We start from the raw sequence: 14,824 nt of genomic DNA, 5'->3' as shown, positions 1-14,824 counted from the left end.
AAAAGCACCACCTATTTACCCAAAGGACCCCCGTGGAGCTGCAGTTCCCAGTCAGGCTCCAGCCTCACAAATGCTTTCTCCACCCAGCAGTTAGCAAACATGTGGTACTGTGAATATGGTGAACTTATCATACTAACAGTCGGTTGGAAATGGCATCCTGGAGGAGCATTGTTGTGAGGATGTGCTGAAGGGGAAGTGTCAGAAATGGTAGGAGCTTCTTAAAAAAAGACAAAGGCCAATTTTATTGCTTCAAACAGGACTGTGATGTAAAGTCAAATCTCTCTTAAGTTATTTTTGATATATATAGCATTTTCATTACATCTGAAAGCAACATAGTTACTTGACTGCGGTATGAAATGGCACAATGTGCCTGGAAAATATATAATCGTACTCCTTTAAAAAAAAGTCACCTGGATCACTTTTTCAATGTGTTTCTCTGGCTGTTCTATTTAGCAGTGTTTAAATAATTTTATCGTGCTTTGGCCAAGAACGTGTCCTTTTTTTGTCTTGTTTGACAATATATATGAGACAAACACAGATTGATCAAACAGTAAATGTGCCTATCATAATTATTGCTTTGCTTGGCGCAGTGGTTAGATCAGCCACGCTGTATGCAGAGGCTACAAACTTTAATGCAGCCGTCCAGAATTTGAGCCATGTGCTTGGTTCTTTTGTTGCATTTTTTCCCCCACTTCTCTCAGCCTCCTTCCCGACAGATTACTGTTAAATAAAGGCTGCTAGTGCTAAATTAAAGAAAAAAGAAATGATTATTACTAATGCAAGCATTTTTAAAGAGAACCAGAAAAAAGGCAAAATAACCTAGATCAGCATCTAAAACACAATCTGTTCAAACTTTAATCTATTTGAGGTATTATGATGTAACTTCCACAACCAATCATTGGATTAAAGGGGTACGTCATTATTCACACGACCAGGTTGCTTTGAATAGCTTTTTTCCTTAATATATGAAATCATATATCATATATTGAAATCATTATTGTTCTATCTCATAACCTGAGATAGAACAGATAACCTGTTCTATCTCAGGTTATCTTTGTTTGATATACTTATGCTGGTGGTCTCAAGCATTTAAATGTGATAAAAGGAAATGAAATAAAATAAAATAAAAGCAGAAAAATTTTGAAAGGGGCCAAAAGCTTTGTCCCACGACTGTGGATGGTTTTAAAAACATGGCAAAGGTAGATTTTAAAATTACGTCTCACATGAGTTCAGTTAAGTTTGGGAGTAAAATAAAATGTCATTCACTTTCCCTCTGGGTGTATTGCAGTGAAAATCAGATGTCATTGAAAAGTTCAGGTTTGTTGTGAAGGAAAGTGATCAGCTGTCAGTTGAAAGCATGAGTGTAATCTGAGGGCTGAGTGTGGACCAGGGACCAGGTTACATGGGACATTCTGCTCTAGCCTTTTCTGAATTATGCATTCCTCTCCAGTGGATATCCAGTTTCCTTCATTCAACATGTCACTGTAGTCAGATCTATTATGAACATTCTATCATCTAATTTTCTCTGACAGCTGCTGGATGATTTCTTTCTATGCTATAAATAATAAGCTCAGGCATAAATTATTATTTTTGCCTTTGCATTTAAAAGTGCACAAAAAGCTATGCTTATTGGGGTGTATATGTGTGATTGCTGACAGCAGAATCACACACTGCGACTCTGTTTAGAGGAGCTCTAGAGGGCTTTTGTGAACCACCTGCCAATTTTCTGCCTTTGTAGAGCTGCTGATAGAGGCCCCATAGGCTGCAATGAAAGTAGAACCCTACCGAGTGTGGTGACCTGTGTCCATTCCCTCCTGTAGTCCTTGGCGATACAATTGCACCACAATGGAAATTCAATCAGGAGATGGAGCATGGTGAGTAGAAGCAGCACTCCTGTCCTTCTACAGGTTGGCTGATAATCGATCAAAAGGGAAACTTTAAACACATCTGGATTAGAGGAGCTACAGGACAGTTTGGAGGAACACTCTCTCTCTGTGAGTACAGTCAGTGTTCTGGCTGGTTTTGTATGCAAAATGAGTTGATAAATGTATCAAAGGTTGGTTGTTATGCAGCTTCATTTTAGTTATCTTTACACAATTTTTAGCTATCTTTTAGGTATCTAAACTAAAATGAAACATGTTGCTTTGAGATTTCTATTGCAATGGGACAAGATTACTGCTTACATTTACACTGATATAGGCTGACTGAAGCCAACTTTGTCTACATATTTTAATCCATTGAATAGTACTTTTTATAAAGACTATTTGGCAAAATAGTGAGAGTAGTGCGACAACTTTTAAAAATGAATTAGACCTTGTTTGTTACTTCATTTACTTTTGACTAGACACTAGTATTCCAAATTGCTTTTAATCACATCACAAACTTTGAACTCAAAGGTTCATTGGAGGCAACTTTGCAAGGATGCAACACATGATTCAAAACCTTTCAAATTGCTTAGGAACACTTAATCAATACCCTCAATTGATGATTAAGAATGTAGGAGCAAATATAACTCAATTTACACTGACATGTTTTGAATCAGTAACTTAATGACATGACATCATTTCCTTTTACCCACTATGGTATTTTGTGTTGAGACAGTGGGAAAAATCAGCATTGATTGATAACTGCCTGCCACCTGAAGGTCCTTAGAGAAAGGACTCTGAATGCAAACATGGCAGCTGAGAATGATTAAGGGAAGGAAGCCAAACAGAAATTGAACTGCAGGATCAGGTAGCGAATCTTAAGTGGATCCTTCTGAAATCCAACTCTGTAACACAGCAGCCCGCCTAGCAGTTAAGGAGTTTTTAATAGTTTTCATGTTTTAGTAATAAGCAAATTAAGACTTTGACAAATTTTCTCATGTCAACATGAACTTGAGTAGCTTGTTATTGCATACAGTTGTTCAGGGTAATTTTACACAGCAAGGTGAACAGTGAGCACAATCAGTTCAATATGGATGATTTTAATAGATGAAGACAATGTGTGAGGTGTGGAGATGCATGATTAACAGTCTGAGCCAAATCTGTCATATTTTAATACTATCAGATGCTACTGAGGTTGAATGGCAGGGTATCCATGACTACGATTACAAATGAGATTGTGCACATCACTAAATCCTCATTTGGTTTAAAAGAACGTACTGAAAGAAATGTATGTGAAATTGACTGTGCAGACTATTAGTGATCTGGATTGACATATTTCAGATGGCTCAGCTACTCTGACAGCATGGAGCCTGTACATCTCTATAATAAAACCAGAGAAATTAAACCAGATGAACACTGCTGTGTGGTGTATGAGGGCGAAGAATTGTTTTTCATTGGTTGACACCTTTATGCATAGAGTGCATTTGCATTCAGATGGCAAATAACAGAGACAAAAGGATTTACTGTCTGAGCAGACTTCTAAATTCTTAATAGAAAATGTTCTTGTTTTTATTTTAAAAACCAATGTGGCATGTGCTGTTTATTAACTTTTAATATGGTTACAAGATTTAACTTTTTGGCCCACTGATCAACAACTTAAATCAGCAAGAAAAACAGTAACATTTCTGAAATATGTCAACATACATATAGAAATATATTAAAATGGAGTGCCATGAAAACATTTTTGCCCCCTGGAGATTTCTTCTATTTTTTGCTTGTCTCACATATGTTTGTCATTTAACAAATGCTAATACTAAGCACCTGTGATAAATAGTATGCTTGAAAATCTATTTAAATTCCCTCTTGTTCAATAATCAATTAAATGTGATTAATCACGTTTTTGGAAGGATTTCACTACCAATGCCAAGGTCTAATCTAAAAAATCAAGACATCACATTGATAGAACCTTTATGATATTTAGTTAGGAAGTTTAAGGTTAAATCTTGGGCTAAAAGAAAGCGATATGTTATATCTCAGTCAAAAGGAGTTTAAGATCACACACTGACATCTATCAGACTTAAAAAGGTTACAAACCCTTTTCTGATGCGTTGGGATTTGAATGATCTGCAAGGGTACCTTGCAGTCTGGACCTAAATCTGATTGAGATGCTTTCGTATCATTTTAAACAGGTTTTTCATGCCCGAAAACCCTCCAGTGTACCTGCATAATTACAATCCTACAAGGGAGAATCTGCCAGATTTCCTCCAAGGTGATCTAAAAAGCTGACTGTCAATTATAGGTTTGGGGGACAATTCCCTATTCTCATATAAGCAGGTTGATTTTGGATAGCTTTCTCCTTTTGTAAAACAAACCTTAATTTAAAAGCTCTTTTTTAATACTTACATTATCTTCATTTGATATCATTTTTTTATCTAAAACATTTCAGTATAACAACAAAAGCCAGAACAGATGAAATCTGTAGCGTTTCTTCTAGTCTATCAGAGCCTGTTTATGCAGCTGTCTGACTGCATTTAGGACAAATTATACAAGGAAAAAATATCTACTTGCAGTAAGTAGTGCTGCAGAAACTGTGTAATGCAACTAAATGGCTGGGAAATTTTGCAGAGCACACACTAAAAGACTAAAATATTTTTGCTCAGCATCAATACTTTACTGAAATAAGCATTATTGCTTTAAACTAGATGATCTGTTTTGATCATTATTGAGCATATTTTTAAATACAGAAAATCAATTACATACTCCCTGCAGAGAACCATGCTCTCACAAATTCATCCCCAAGCCCCACAACAAGATGAATTAATAAAATGAATTCTATTAAATCCAAGTACTTCAAAAATAAAATTAATAAAATATTTATTACAACTCAAATTTTCTGACTCACTTATTAATCTCTCGTAAAGGCTTCTCTAGTTCAAGCCAATGTGTTTTTCCACCAGAAGACTCTCTTACTGTGGCAAAGATTAATTAATGGTGATGCTTTTTGCATAATGGGCACTTGTGTTTAGCAAACAATTTCAGTTAGCATAAATCACAGAGTCAGAAAATTGATGTAGGGAGATGTAGGAAGATAAATCTGACTGGGTCTGCTGCAGTTCAATAGTAAAGTTTCCACTTTCAGTGAGATGCAGCTTCCAAATCTCTTTAGGACACTTGTAATATACAGTTAAATGATGCAGCTCCAATGTTTCATAAAGCACTTTGACTATATTTCTGAGATCAAACACAAATGTTTGGTCTTAGTGAAGTGGTTTCATAATGGCCCCTTTAAAAAGGCACAGACCAGGGGCTTCCAACTCAAGAATATAATATAGTTCTTAAATGCATCACTGTTCCAACACACCTGAATCAAATAAATGGTTCGTTACTATTTCTCTGCAGAACTTGGTAATATTTTAAGGAAGTAACTTAACAGTTTGAGTCAGGTGTGTTGAACTATGGGTACATGTAAAATTTGTTGGGCAATATCTCTTGAGAACTGAAGTCAGAGACTCTTAGCATAGACAGACTAAGACTTTGGGCCCTCAACCCATGAGGGGTCGCTTATAAATGTTTGAATTTAACATAGACAATAGGTCTTGTTTATTTAGAATAAGAATACTATTTCATTTAAACGTTTCAGTAAATGTATAAATGACAGTAATTGTCATTGATTAATTGTTGTTGTTTTTTCTTCCTAAAAATATCTCTCCAAGTAATAGTCAATTTTCCTTGATTGCTTTTGAGCTGACTAAACTTACACCCTTCTCAAACAGTCTGATAGTTTAGGCAATGTTGTTAACAGGTAGAAGGGGCACAAATCAAACTGTGGAAATTTGTTTTGTACTACTATTACTGGACGGTTCAAATCAGTACAAATGGCCTCAGAGTGGTTCAACTTACAAAAATAAGCCACAAATCAGTAGTCATTTTGGAGCTTACACAGCCAAATAAGCTCTCTAAAGTTAATTAGAAAGCAATGAAAGGGATTATGGGCTGCACAGTTGGTAAGGTCCTGGGTTCAAATCCCAGTGTTTGGTCTCTGCATAGAGTTTGTATGATCCCCTTCTGCATATGTATGTTCTGTCTGGCTACTCTGGTCTTTTCCCACAATCCAAAGGATGACTTTTAGGTGAATTGATCTCTAACTTGATCTTAGTCCTTAGTATGTACAAGCATGATTGGCACGAATCTCTACACAATCTAGCAAAAATGAATGAGATGGGTAGTGAGAGGATAGATAGAAAAAATTATTCTAAAATTTTGTCTCACTATTTGTTTATCAACTTATGTTAGAGAAAGTCAGAAGAGTTTTTAAATAAATGGGTCAAAACTAGAAGAACTCAATTGCATTTTGTGAATCCTTATAATCAACATTAGGATTCTGGAAATGAGATAAAGCAAACTTTAACTAAACCTTTTCATTTTTGCTCTGACTCCCATTACTCATGTGTTCAAGAGTAATGGGACGTTTTGTGACAGCATGTTTATATGCTGAAGAAACATGACGATATGAATTAAATAGACTCTCTGATAAATCTAAAGAAAGATAAAAAGAAAACTGATGTTTTTATTACATTTATCTTAATTATTTAATAAATTAATAATTTAATCCAATCTTTTGAACAACTAAGTGTGATGCTGGTGATATTGCTGAAACAAGTATACCTTAGTGTATTTTTTTTCCTCATCTTCCCATCTTTTCTAAATCTTACAGTGTGACTATTATATTGCAATTACAGCTGGATTTTTTATATCTTTTCTAATGTGTGTCTTTTATCATGTGTGGAGAGGAAAAAGCATTTTGCTACACCTTCACTCTGAGATTTTTCCCGCCGTACGCCACATGAGTGACCAATTTGTTGTTTTCCAAGTTTATGGTTTGGGTTAAGTTGAACACACTTTGCATTTCATTGATGGTAATCTAGGTCATTCTTGTGTGAGTCATGGTGCCTCGTCTTTTGTCACTTGAGACAGTTATATTTAGGTGCTTTTTGAATTTCCGTCATGGCTGTTGGTGCCAAGATTGGGTGTCAGGCATGAAGATGTCATAGGATGAGCAGGGGCTAAATTTATGCCTTGTTGCTATGAATGTTAGTGATGTTTTTTTTTTGTTGTTGTTGTAAACTGATTGTGTCATTATTTCAGCAGCTATAGTTTCATGCACATTGTCCAGGAATAGCATCTAAGTATCTGCAGATGCAGCTGTTTGCATGAAGCAACACCGTTATATGACTGAATTTCTTAGATGTACATGTGATGATATTTCAGCTATTTTTCTGGTTGTGGCTAGATCAGTTTCCTACTTAATACAGAGTATTTTGCAAAAATACTTCTATCTGCAACTGACGGACAGCAGGGGTAGGAAGGATACAAAAGTTATGTACAGCTGCCGCAAACACACATTGAAGAAGATACAACTGCTGTGCCATTTTAATAACCTCCCATTTCCTTCTGGGTCTTAATTTAAAAAAAATTGGTTGTCATATTTGGTTTAACAGTTTTTCTTCTCAAAGGTCAGACTGTCAAAACTGCAATGGTGTGAAGCAGAAAATATCTGTGCTTTAGTTTTAATCCTAGAAAGTTAAAAAAAAAGACTGACTTTAGACAATGCCTTCCTAAAGTAGTTATACCAATAAAACTTTGTCATATTGTCTCATGTCACAATAACATTGTACAGTATTAACACATAATACACTGTGTTACATACACATACATCAGTGTATGTAACATATACACTGATATATGTGTTACATACATCAGTCTTAAAGTTGATGTATGTAACACATTTGTTAAAACTGTCACTATGTTAAGACAGTATAGAACAAGACAGGGTTGACTACAGAAATTCACAGCTCAGTCAGAAACAACTAATCAGAGCCAGGAGGAGGGGCTTAGCGCTGTCAATTATACTTGTGTATGTGCTGTTCACTACCTTTACATTCTTTTTGATGTAGTCAAATGTCATGTTAACATTCTGTCTAATGCTTTTCTAGCCCAGATTAAGAGCTAAGGTTGATGATCATGTTTGTAGCAGGGCTTCACAAATCTCAGCAGGCGGTATTGTGAAACCTTTTCATGGAAGTGTTGTTCACTGCTTGTGTGAGTTTGGTTGGTTTTACTAGACCACGTGTTACTTGAATTATATGATAAAAGTTTCACAAACTGTAATGACACTTTCTAGTGTATTATTATTGCAGCAAAATTAAAAATCGATTTTAGTAAACATGACATGAAAAGGTTGTATGTGTGACAAACAGGAAGTGGACAAAGCTGCTTAAAACGAACCAAACTGTGAAATATTTTTTTCACGTCATTAAATTACTAGAATGCAATCATCCTTCTTCTTTCCTTAGGTTGGTGCTCTCACTGTTTCTCTGTGAACATTTCTAGAAGTGTCACTCATTTGATTCATAATCCCACCATGGAAAATGTTCTATTGATTTGTTGTCACTCACAATACCCCACAATGATCTCTACCAGGGTGAGAATTCCCACTGAGGATTATGAACAGTTTCAAAATCACAGCAGTCTCTCAAATGTTTTCTTTACCCTTTTCTGAAATTAACTCAGAGCTTTATATGCCACATTCGTCATCCCCATCATGAAGAAAGATAATTCCTCATAAACATTAAATGGATGTTAAAACTCAAAACAAACACCAAGAGAGTGTGTACACCCTCACACCAAATACACTGTGCTCAGAAAGTGGCTACACCCGACTGACAGTCTAGAAAAATGCTTTTGTTCTGAGTGGTGGGAGCTCTGACAGCTGGCAGGAGGGGAGACATTTGCCTCACTGGGCCAAAGACTGCAGTCCAATACAAAATGTCTGTTCATTTTATCCACCTTCCTGTGACTTTAGTGTTGTTTATTGACTGTGCGAGGGTCTCTGCTTGTTTGTAATATGGAAGACAGTTTGGTTAACACAATTTAAAAGCTTTCTTATGTATTTTAATTAACATTTTTACAACCAAATAAAAAGCATATATTTATATGCTAAATAAATAGTACATATTTATATGCCTTTTACTTGCAGAGGAATGAATTAATTGCACCACTGAATTGCAACAGCCACACTCTGTTTTATTGAAGTAATATTTCTGAAGATAAGCCATTCAAGGTAAAACTAAGGGAATGTTATGGATCATAGAGAGAGGTATAAAATATATTACAAATGAATTGCTTCTACCTGAACCCCCAGAGAGATTTTTACAGTTGGCCATAAATAGGAACTAGAACTTTAATCAAAAAGATTCAGAACAAAGAACGAGCCAACAACCTGGTGCAGCCTGGAGCCCGTAACTTCCTAGTGTTATCAACCTGGTGCAAGTTTGCAAAAAAAGAAAGATAATTCACACACACACACACCCACACACACACACTCCACGCACACACGTCTGATTAAAAAGTACTCTTGTTCATTTACCAAAGAAGAATTGACCAATGGGAGGAGTCCAAAGATAAAGATTAGTGATGTAATATTGTATACACATGATTGTAGATAAATGTCAAAGATGCTGTAAAAGGATTTGAATGGTGCTACCCATATATTAATGGCTTTTATTGTTTGAATAGCTTCATTCTGGTGTGGAAAATGCTAACCTTTTCTATTGTGCCCATTTTTGCTGTCCTTAGGGATCCTGATCTAATGAGCTTGTTGAAAGAATTTAAAGTTGTGTGGCTAGAAAGCAGGCACTGGGATGCTGTCTTTATGAATGAAAATTTCGGACTGCCTGATCCAAGCATGTGTTAAAATCTACACTCTTCATTTGATCAGCCCCCCATCCAAATAGAGTAATTCTATTTTCTGCTGTCTCTACTTTTTACTTCATGTCTGCCAGACTGGGCAAATCATGTTAAGATGAAGGGACTATTTCAAAATCAGACAGGAGTTTAGGGCACAAATAGGACTGAACTAACTCAAAGGTGAAAGGTGTCTGACTACACTTACGCAATAACATGTCTCTCTTATTACTTTCATAAAAGCATAACATAATTTAACTGAGACTATAGATTTTTCACACAACAAAGGGTGATCAGATTTTTAAAGAGCAAAAACATGTTGCTGCACTTTTTTTATTGTTCTGCAACATCTTTCAAACTGGAATTGTTTTACGACAGCAGAAATCTGCTTTGGTCTTTGCCCTTCTTGCACTATAATTATTAGCTTCAGTCTCTCTGACCAAAAGCTCTAGATTTATACAAAATGAAGAGGCAAAAAGATTAATTTTTTGAAGCTATGTTAATAACTGCTTCACTTCTGAAACGTTATCCTGTTGTTTTAATTATGCCCTCTGTTTGACCTACTTTGAAAATGCAGATGATACTCATGAATTTCAGCTATATGCGTTATCGATATATTTCTCAAACCCGTGGATGGGTATTGTGGAGTCTCTCAGTTTGCCTCATACAGATGCCATTTGAAACATCATACTTGTATCTGGAGAGTTGTTTGGGCTTCAGTAAAATCTTTGATGTGTCTTGCTGTGAGTTTTGAATGATTTCTTGGTTTAAGTAGTTCAGGTTTTTTGTGTACGGACAGGATGCAGTGTAAAAAGGTCAGCAACTGACTGAAGTGGAGTGTTTTTGAGTGTGCATGCAGGGGTAGGGGTGGTGTATGATGTATCACCTTGGTGATGCACTTGTTTTTCTTTCTTTTAAAGAAACGATGAATGTCTCTTGAAGGAAATTTGCAAATACACTCTTGTGTAAATTATTGATCTTTCCCAGCACCCTACTTAATCTTGATACTTCAAACTTTGTTGACTGGTTTATTTTCAATAATTTACTGATCCTTTTGGAAAGTACCTTTCTCCACCAGTCAGAGACCCAACACCAAACTAAATATATCAGGGACAAACATAGAGTCTGGTTAGCTTAAACTGCCTTCTGAATACTGGAAACTGCTCTAGGTCTGAAATGAACATCTAAGCAGCACAGCAGCAGCAGTCCTGCAATGCTAGAAACAAGGCATGTTGGCTTAAATCTTAGCAGATATTTTGTATTTATGCAGGAAGTATAACACCTATAATATTCAGCATAAGGAGAATCAGTAGTCACAGTTTTAGCTTTGTATTAGCTACACTGAATACATTTTAGAAACACTTGTTTTCATCTGTAAATGAGGCCTCCCGAGGATCATGGCTTTCTTGTTCTTGTTCTTTTTTTTCTCGTTTCGCTAACAAAAACAAAATTTGAGAATGTAATATTTTGATTTAGAACCTGAGATTTTGTGTTAGGTTTATGGTACTGCTGCTGCTTCAGACCACATCATTTTATAAATAAGCAGCAGGGGAATCATGTTCAAGGTCTCATTTGATCTGCAAACAACCAAAACCAACAGAGGAATATTTCTTAACCCAGTAGTGGCGATTAGTATCTGAGCTGTGTATTGTAAAAAGTGACGCCCTGAAAAATAACTGCCTGTGTTTAGTTATGACAATCCTCTCATAATGGAGATGGTAATCAATGTTTTTAAGATATTTGAATGAATCGAGTTTCACATCATAACATTTTCAGTGATGCTCCATTTTTAAAGTTGACAAATAACTGATTATTAAACACAAGACACATATCAGACAAAACAGTAAACTCCACCCATCATTTATTAATATTTTGCAAGTGTTAAATGATTCATTACATCAGTACCTTGGTTTCAAACAGAATATAAAATTTAATTTTTGAAAATATTAAAGATAGAGAAATTCAGATTAAAAACCATTGTGTTTTAAAGTAAACACTCTTGTTATTTCTGTAAGGTCTTTACCTTTCTTTTTGTCTGCACAGCAGAAACTTTATTCATCCCCTTTTATCCACTAATTTGTGGCATTAGCTTCAATATCAGCACAGAAAACATTTTCATTCATCCATCTCTACTGCTTGTTCACCCCCTTATGATAGACAGTTAAATACTTTAAGGTATTCTCAGCAATCTCTGCCACAGTATATATGTTTAAGCAAGTGTTGACACACTGACCTGCATAGCTAAGCTGGGAAAGAGTGCAAACATTATCCTCTGCATGTCAGCATTGTCATCACAATTATTTCTACAGTCATACAAATGATTGTACTGCCTCACCAGTGCTCCAACAGATTGCGTAGAGGGAAAATTGATTGAAAAGGTGATTAATTGCATTTATGGAGTCTCACAAAATTTCTCATACCCCTCAGACATTTTCACATTTTGTCATCAACTACTAACCTCAGGGTATTTTATTGGGTTTTAATTGGAAACGGCCACACTGTGGAGCTAAAACAGCTTTTAGCTTCAGAAGTAAATGCATTATTTTTTGTTCACGTGTTCTCCTTGTAGAATCTAAATTTAGAAACAGAGACAATTGTGTGCAGAGAACCTACTATAAATTCAGGAGAACAGCAGAGCTTGTTAAAGATAATGACCTGTTGATGATGGGCAAAGAGCTCCCCTTTGAATTTGTTCATGTTATTAAGGAAGAATTATTGTTAAAACTTTGAACAAAACGTTTGGCTCGTCTCTTCCTTAACACAGCCGGGTTCTTCTCGGCGAGCGGCGGCCAGCTGTGAAACGAAACTAAACAAAGCGTGTTGACGTCACAGATCACAGAGTTTAATTCATAAACAAAGCAATGAACAACAAAGCTGCAGAGATACAGAGATATGCATTTTCTCATAAAAATAAAATAAAGACACACCAGGGGAAGACAAACGAACACAAAGACAGACAAAGGCGCCCACGTGGAGAGAAAAAGATGGAAAAAACTCTCTGTATATTAGCGTTACATGTACTTTATAGTGAGTAGGCGTTTCCTCACTTTAATATATGCAAAGAAGGCGTTCTGTTGTTCAACCAATCAGAGACCTGTTTTCGGCCCCAGAGAAACCCCGGAAACTCCCCTCCTTACAACTCGTGCTCTGTTCTCTGTCACGCCAAACAGGGGAAAGTTCCCAACACCGAAGTCCTGATATAAATCTCGCCGACTCCCCTGAAGTTTCTTCCTCCCACATTCCAGCTGCCGTTTCCATGGAGATGCTAATTTTATGGCCCTTGTGTGCTCTTAAGCAGACAGTGGAAGGCCTCTGCTTGTCTCCTTGGGCCATCTCAAAGGGTCACACAAAGCCTGTTTTCCAATAAAAGTGCTTAATATTCCTTTACACATGTTGTAAGTATTTTAGCACTTAAAAAATCATTTTCCTTAACTGTCTAGCCACATTATCTGTAGCAATCAGTGAAATGTATCTCACTTTTTTCACACCATCTTACTGCACTTGTTTCATTAAATTTATTTTTTTCATTTTCACAGCCTATTTCCAGACTTACCTATTTATTTTTCCGCTTTGGTGTCTGCAGTCAATGCTGGTGGGTGGTTTGTAGTCAAAAGATACAGTGCTTTACCCTTTGTACAGCACAGATCAGCACACACGGAGCTCTGACTACAAGACGATTTGCAAAACTGCTGTAACTCTGCATGAAGCCAAAATTGTTCAGGCTCTTTGGAGTGTATGTCAACTATTAAATTCAGCCTATCACTGGCCTCTCATATCTGACATCATAATTTAAGCTTGCTGGGCTTTAATGAAGGTCTACATCTTTAATCTTGTCTCATACATAAACATGCCCTACATACCTCCACTTGAGGTAATCGAAAGCACAAATGAAAATGCATTAGTGAAAAGGAGTCCCTCACTCCAAATAAATTGTAAGGGATAAAAATTGTTCACTTTTTGTTCAGAAGATAATAAGCTCTAACAACATGGTTCTGGGGGAAGCAATTCTTCCTAAATGCAAATCCAGCTAAAACTGAAAAAAAGAGCAGAAAGAAGAAAGAAAAACTCATCTGCGTCACAATAAAAAGCTTTTCTTTCTGTGTGAATTCTTGTGATTTACAGGCTCACTTCTAATGGCATCTGGTAGCTCATTGTCATGCACCCCATGGCTCTATCTGCCTTTGGTCCTCATGCAGTGCTCACTGATGTGAGCAACACCAAAGTCTCTACCAGACAGAGGGGTCGAAATGAAAACCGCTGGAAACACTCCTTCTGAATTTACAAGCAGTCAAATGTTGGCCAGCTATGTTATCAAATTTATGAATATGGAAAACAGAGCATATATGTGGATACAGAAGACGCTTCACTTCAAATTGTATTCTTAGGCTATGCTATCAGTTATTTAGTATCTTCATTTCGTCTCTCCATCATAATAGCAGTATTTGTTGTTTGTCATTATTCTCTTTACAGTGACATGTCTTGAAGCATTATTGAATGATGCATTTTCTTTATTTTGTAGGAAAAATAAGGGGTTTAGAAAGATCTACCTTCTGCTTTGGGGATTTATCTTATTTATTCAGCCCTTGAGATAAAGAGCTCAAAGATATTTACAGCAAGCACCAGTGGGCTGAGTACTTAAAGGGGCACAAATATTTACAAATTCATTCTTTAACTCTTTCCTTAACACTTGGGTTGGTCAGTAAAATGCTATTTCTGTGGAGGAAGCAGAGGGGGAATTAATGACCAGCTTCAGTTTCTATCTATCTATCTATCTATCTATCTATCTATCTATCTATCTATCTATCTATGGTCCCACCTACACTGTTCTGGATATTTTGTTTTCATTTCACTATAAAATTTATAACCAGGTGTGTTTTGTAAAATATCTGTATTAATGTGAGCAGAGCCTGATTTGGTTAAGAACTGATGATGTAATGTGTTTTTGTGTTTCTAGTGCATTACTATTGTGCATGAAACATGTGTACTTTGTTGTTTGTTTGCTTGGTGGACAGCATGAAGGCTAATTGCATAAATAAGGAAATGCACAAACAGTTGAGAATTATAGCTCACATGCTGTAATTAAAATTTGATTGCAATCAAAGGACAAACACATAACATTGCATTGTAGCCAAATGAAATCAACTGTTATTGCCAGTGCTGGTCGTTATTTGGTTATGTAAATCTGAGTTTATTGCCTTTACATACTTTTTCATCTT

This window comes from Xiphophorus couchianus, chromosome 7 (genome assembly GCF_001444195.1).
Source record: "Xiphophorus couchianus chromosome 7, X_couchianus-1.0, whole genome shotgun sequence".
Lineage (NCBI taxonomy): Eukaryota > Metazoa > Chordata > Actinopteri > Cyprinodontiformes > Poeciliidae > Xiphophorus > Xiphophorus couchianus.
Note: the sequence above shows the minus strand (reverse complement) of the source record.